Raw genomic sequence first — 5,783 nt, forward strand, 5'->3', positions numbered from 1 at the left:
ATGATGATGACCTAAACCAGGTAATATCAGTGGAGGTGGTAAAAAGTAGTCAGATTTTAGACTTTTCAAAATGGTTTTTATGTATCAAGTGTAATATTGGTGTGTGTAAAAGATTGTAGTTATCTGTGTTTGTGGGACCACACATAGATAAATGATTATTAACTGGACTTAGAATATTGTTTTGGCCTGGGGAATTAATAAAATCTGAGAATCCTGATGAAAAAATAATGTTCCCATTGCCCATGCTGCAGAAGGGCCTTTCTGAGGCCATTTAGCAAGTGACACACAGGATTGAACAGGGCTGTTGCCTCAGACAGTCTCTCCATGGTTAGGTCTATTCTTCCAGGCTGGGCACACCAGCATGGTGGAAAATTCCCTTTTTTCTCTTCATTCTCAAAGGAGGGAGGGCTGGAATAATTGTTAAATCCCCTAAAACTGTGTCTGCATACTGGGATAGGGTTGATTGTGCCTTTACTGACTCTAAACGTCATAGTGTTGGTGTGTGACCACTTGCCTCTGGTGTGGATGTTTTCCGTCACTTAGTACCACTAAAAAACATGGATTGAGGTCATATGCATTCTGAAATCGGCTTTTGGGTTGAGGTCCTCAGAAAGGAATGGGCTGTGTTTGCCCTAATTTCTGATGTCTTAGTGTTTCTGTTGTTTTCCCTTTGTTTTGCCCCAATTATCCAAACCAATCCTCCATCAGCACACACAGCAGTATTTGGGAAGATGTAATCCCTTTTGGGGGCCAGAGATTATATTGCTAACTCACATGTAAAGGAGAAATCTTAACTGAATTATCTCTACTGCTTCTGTTCTAAAAATATCACTTCCTTTTTACCTAATGTGTACAGGAAATAGGTGGCTTTATTTCTGTGTAACAGATGCAAAAGCAACTCAGGTAAAGCAGTAAACCCCAGGTGTGAATGCATTTTGATGTACTTAGAATTGCCACAATTAGAAAGCTAACTCTCGATAGAAGACCCAGAGCTAATTATACCAGGAAGAGTCAGGAAATTGGTTTAACGAAGAGAATTTGTGACATTATCCCTGTGACAATTGGATTAGGAGATGTTTCTAGCTCTGATTTATAGAGTGTTTTTCTAAAAATCATTGGCAAAAATGTCAAACAAATTCTTGTTCTTAACCTTGAAAGAAAGCCACAGATTCTTTGGGGGATCTGAGTTCAGTGCACCAAATCAGGGAAATGTATTTTTCAAGTTGCCTGGATAACACGTTGCTTTGCCACCTGACCCATGACACAGTAGCTAACTAGAGCTGGAGAAGGCAGATTTTATTACACACTACTTGAACTGCTTCTAAGCATACATTTCTTTTTTCTGAAAATGGTATTGACTGCTTTCTTAGTGTCTTTGGCAAACCTGTAACAGAATAAGAGAGGCTAGGTAATAGAAATTTATTTAGCTCATAGTCCTGGAGGCTGGGAAATTCAAGAATGAGGAACAGCATCTGATAAGGACTTAATTTGGGGGTCTTAAAATGATAGGTTGTATCACATGAGCAAAAGAGTGAGGGCATGAGGTAGTCAAACTAATTTTTTTAAAAATATTTATTTTTTAGTTGTAGTTGGACACAATACGTTTATTTCACTTATTTATTTTTATGTGATGGTGAGGATCAAACCCAGGGTCTCGCACATGCAAGGCAAGCGCTCTACCACTGAGCCACAACCCCAGCCCCAGTCAAGCTAATTTTATAATAAACTCATTCTTGAGATAATGAACCTATTCCCATGATATTTTTTAAAATATTTTTTAGTTGTAGTTGGACACAATACCTTTATTTTATTTATTTTTATGTGGTGCTGAGGATTGAACCCAGTGCTTCGCACATGCTAGGTGAGCACTCTACTGATGAGCCACAACCCCAGCACCCCCAGTATTTTTTAGAAACAATTTTATATAAACAGATCCGTGTACAAACAAGAAACACATGTACAGAACTCTCAAATTACCAATGGTGGACCCTTGCCCCTCTTTTCTGGGCTGGGAAGAGAACGGAGAATGGGAAAAAATGATTTTATCATTCTCTCCACTGTTTCCACTTATGCAGTCAGTTTTTCAAGTAGAGTTTCTATTCCTTTGCTGATGTTTTTGCTTTTCTTCCAAAGTGGAATTCAGACTTTTCATTCCAAATGTGACTTTGTTTACAAGTCCTTGGTCAGAAATGTCAGAAAGCTGGAAACAATAATGGCACCTCAGTTTACAATAGACCAGGACCTCAGGTTCTTTATACCAACGTGTTCTACTAGTATTTTGTAAAACATCATTCCATTTTCTTTCATCTTTTTTTATATTGCTCTATTAACCACTTCAGGAGTAAATGTCCTGCAACATGAAACTCTCCATTGTAGCCACCAAGGTGTAGTTCTGCTGCTGAGAAACTGGTGATGGCATCCATGGCAGGTTGAATGTCTCCAGTGGCAGATCCCAGAAAGTTGGACATTGACATATAGGCAGACTTATCTAGCACCACCTCTTCAGCATGTTATTGCAGGTAGCTTAACAAAGCTGGAGAAATGGATTCTAAGAGCTAATAATAGTGGATCTCTGTGTCTTTCTTACTATGAGCATTTCTGACTCCTTTTTGCAGAACTTCAATGATTTCTCAAAATGTATATGCAGGATCTCTGGGACTCAGTAAATGCATCAGGACCTTCCTCCAAATCTGTCATTTTCTATGTTCAGGAAGGAATTGATGTTTCTGAGATGATTGTATTGATGATATTAAGTTTGTGAAGCAGATCAATCAAATGCTGCCAGTAAAACCTAATGAGAGTATTGGCCATCAGCCACCTTTTCTACATAAGTCTTCATTATTTTCCTGTCCTTGGGTGTGTATGACCACTCCTATGCCATCATGTGTGCCTTGTATGCCACACTTCACAGATGACTTCAATCAGTTCTGATCTGAGTTTTGGGGGTGCATAAATTAAAAAAAAAAAGTCCAAGAATACTTTATGGAACAATAAGTGCTTAATCACAGTGTCCTTTTGAGCCTTTGGAGTTAGAATCTGTTTCACTTCATCCATAATGAACTCTACTTTTTCTGACTATACATCTAATATTTTGTCCAGAGTTGGGAGATCTGCTGTCTTATAAAGCTGAAATGTGTTCCTGTAGAGCTCCTCCATCATCATGTTCCTCTGCTTCGAAATGGCTTTGTCATTGTATGTGTACTCCAGGATGACAGAGGCTTCTGCATGCCACAGCATTTTCCTCATGTGGCTTTTAAAACATCTGATTACTATGCAATGTGTGGTTTACCCACATACATGTGAAATTTCTTAACAATATTTCTGGAATATTTGGCTTTACTTAATCCAACCAAATTATCTCACAATTCTTCAAAGACCTGCTTTCTATTATACTGAAAGGAACATTGGATCACACAAGTTGAATCATGCACAAATGCAATAGTTTTAATTTTCCCTTGAATCAACTTATGCAAGTTAATCATCAACTTCACTCTTTTTTTTTCCTTTGTCATAATCTTTTCTATATAAGATCTCACAAATCTTCTTTGCTCAAACAATGATATGGTGTTGGTTTTGTCACTGAATTGCTTGCTCTGCTTCAGTTCTTTCTTCTTCTTTTTGAAGTCATCCTATTTTGGTTTCTTGGCTGCTGATTCATCATTTTCACTATCTGGCTAGAATTTTCTTGTTGAATTTACTTGCCTGTGGAATTTGTTCCTCAGTCCTTGGTCTCCTTGTTTCTTATTCTTGAACTGATTCACACCCTTTCCCCAGGTTTTACAGCACTTTTCTCAAAATTCCTAGATGTGATATTAGGTCCACCATCCTTTAAAACTTTTCTTGTGAATGTCTTTGAAGAATTAGAATCACACACATGGGACTGAGGCCACCACACCTAACTGATTCCTGACTCCATTTCCATGATATTAACATCAATCCATTCATGAATGTAGATCCTTCATGACCTTATCCTCTTTTAAAGGTCCCACCTCTCTACACTGTTGCATTGTCATTAAGTTTCCAATACATGAAGTTTAGGAGACCCATTCAAACCATAACTACTATGCTTAGAAAGCTTTTCATTTTATACCATATGAATGACTGTTTCTTGTTTGAGGCAGAGTTGCCTAACCTAAGCATTAATGATGTGTAGGGGCTCTCTAGGAAGGAAGAACCTTTTGAGTCCTATTACTTTTCAAATGTAAAGTGTGGGGTGTGGGGAGAAAGGGAGAGAGGTATATTTTTTTCATTCCTTTACTTAGAATGATGGTATCAAAGTGGATTAAACTTGAATTCTAGCCAGAGTGCTGACAAGAAGCTGTGCGACTTTCCAAAAAACAATGAACTTCTTAGAACCTTAGCTTTCTTAATTATAAAAACAGGGACTTTTAGTTGGTTTTTATTCATTCAAAAAATATATTCAGGGGGCTGGGGTTGTGGTTCAGTGGTAGAGCACTAGTGTAGCATGTGCAAGGCCCTGGGTTCGATCCTCAGCACCACATCAAAATAAATAAAATAAAGGTATGTGTCCAACTACAACTAAAATATAATATATGTGTGTGTATACATATATATATTCTGAGTAGCAACTATGTCTCAGCCACTATTGTAGGTAATTGGCATATGTTAGTAAACAGAACAGGCAATGTGGTTTACATTCTAATTGGGCATGTGAGGGCAAACAACAAACAGTTATCATAATAATAAGAAGACATTTATAGTTTGATACAAATTCTAAGAGGAAAAATAGCTAAGTGAGAAATTTTGGGAGTGCTTGCAAACATGAAAAGAGGAGAGGGTTGTGATTTTAGGTAATCTCTAAGGTGCTTACTAGCTATTACATATATGATTCAGTGGTGTTTAGTGATGATCATAGCAACTATATATTAAAATAGTGACCTACATAGAGACTTTAAAATCCATATTTTCTATTTTATCTTTTGGGCTTGCAAATATGTCTTTTATACCCTTTGCTCTATTCTTAGTTTTTAAGGCTCTGTATGGTTTATTTTTTTTCTCTCCTGTATTTTTTGAAGATTTCTCTGATCTCCCTTTTCTTCACTTCCCTTCATTTCTCTGGTCTCTGTTTATGTCTCTATTATTGAATTTCTCCTAGTCTACACCTCCTTTAGGCTGTGGGCAACTCCAGGGCACAAGTCAGGCCTGGAACAAAGTATTTTTCCTTTAGTATTTATTTATTTCATGAACAAATTTTTTGAGCCTCCAGGGTTAATATTCCACAACTTTATAATGGTTCCTAGGCTAGCATTAACACCTCAAACCTTCCAATGAATGAACAAAACAAGCAGTAGTCAATTGAGAACTACTTATTCCTGTATCTATACATCTTGCAAATTAAGTGTAAATATCTTAATATTAAGTGTCATTTGAAGATAAGAAATAAATTACTTGATAATCAATGATAATGCTTTATATTTCTTAGAGATCACTAAGAAACCAAGAGACTATTTTAGGAAGCCAAAAGACTCTGGGTGATTTCTAACATTTGTTCTTCTTTATTCACTTGTCATTTTTAACATATCAAATATTTATGGAGCATTAAGAGCTGAGAATTGCCGGGCACAGTGGCACACACCTGTATTCCCAGCAGCTCTGGAGGCTGAGGTAGGAAAAACATGAGTTCAAAGGTAGCCTCAGGAATGTAGTAAAACTTTCTCTAAATAAAATATAAAAATTGGCTGGGGATGTGACTCAGCGGTTAAGCGCCACTGGGTTCAATCCCTGGTACAAAAAAAAAAAAAAAAAAAAAAAAAAAAAAAAAA

General features: G+C 37.0%; 1 pseudogene; it reads right to left on the bottom strand.

Moving 5' to 3' along the window:
• Window positions 1–2,169: 2,169 nt before the first annotated feature.
• Window positions 2,170–5,783, bottom strand: part of LOC107152562 — a 7,265-nt pseudogene continuing 3,651 nt past the window's right edge.

Source organism: Marmota marmota, unplaced genomic scaffold (assembly GCF_001458135.2).
Source record: "Marmota marmota marmota unplaced genomic scaffold, marMar, whole genome shotgun sequence".
Lineage (NCBI taxonomy): Eukaryota > Metazoa > Chordata > Mammalia > Rodentia > Sciuridae > Marmota > Marmota marmota.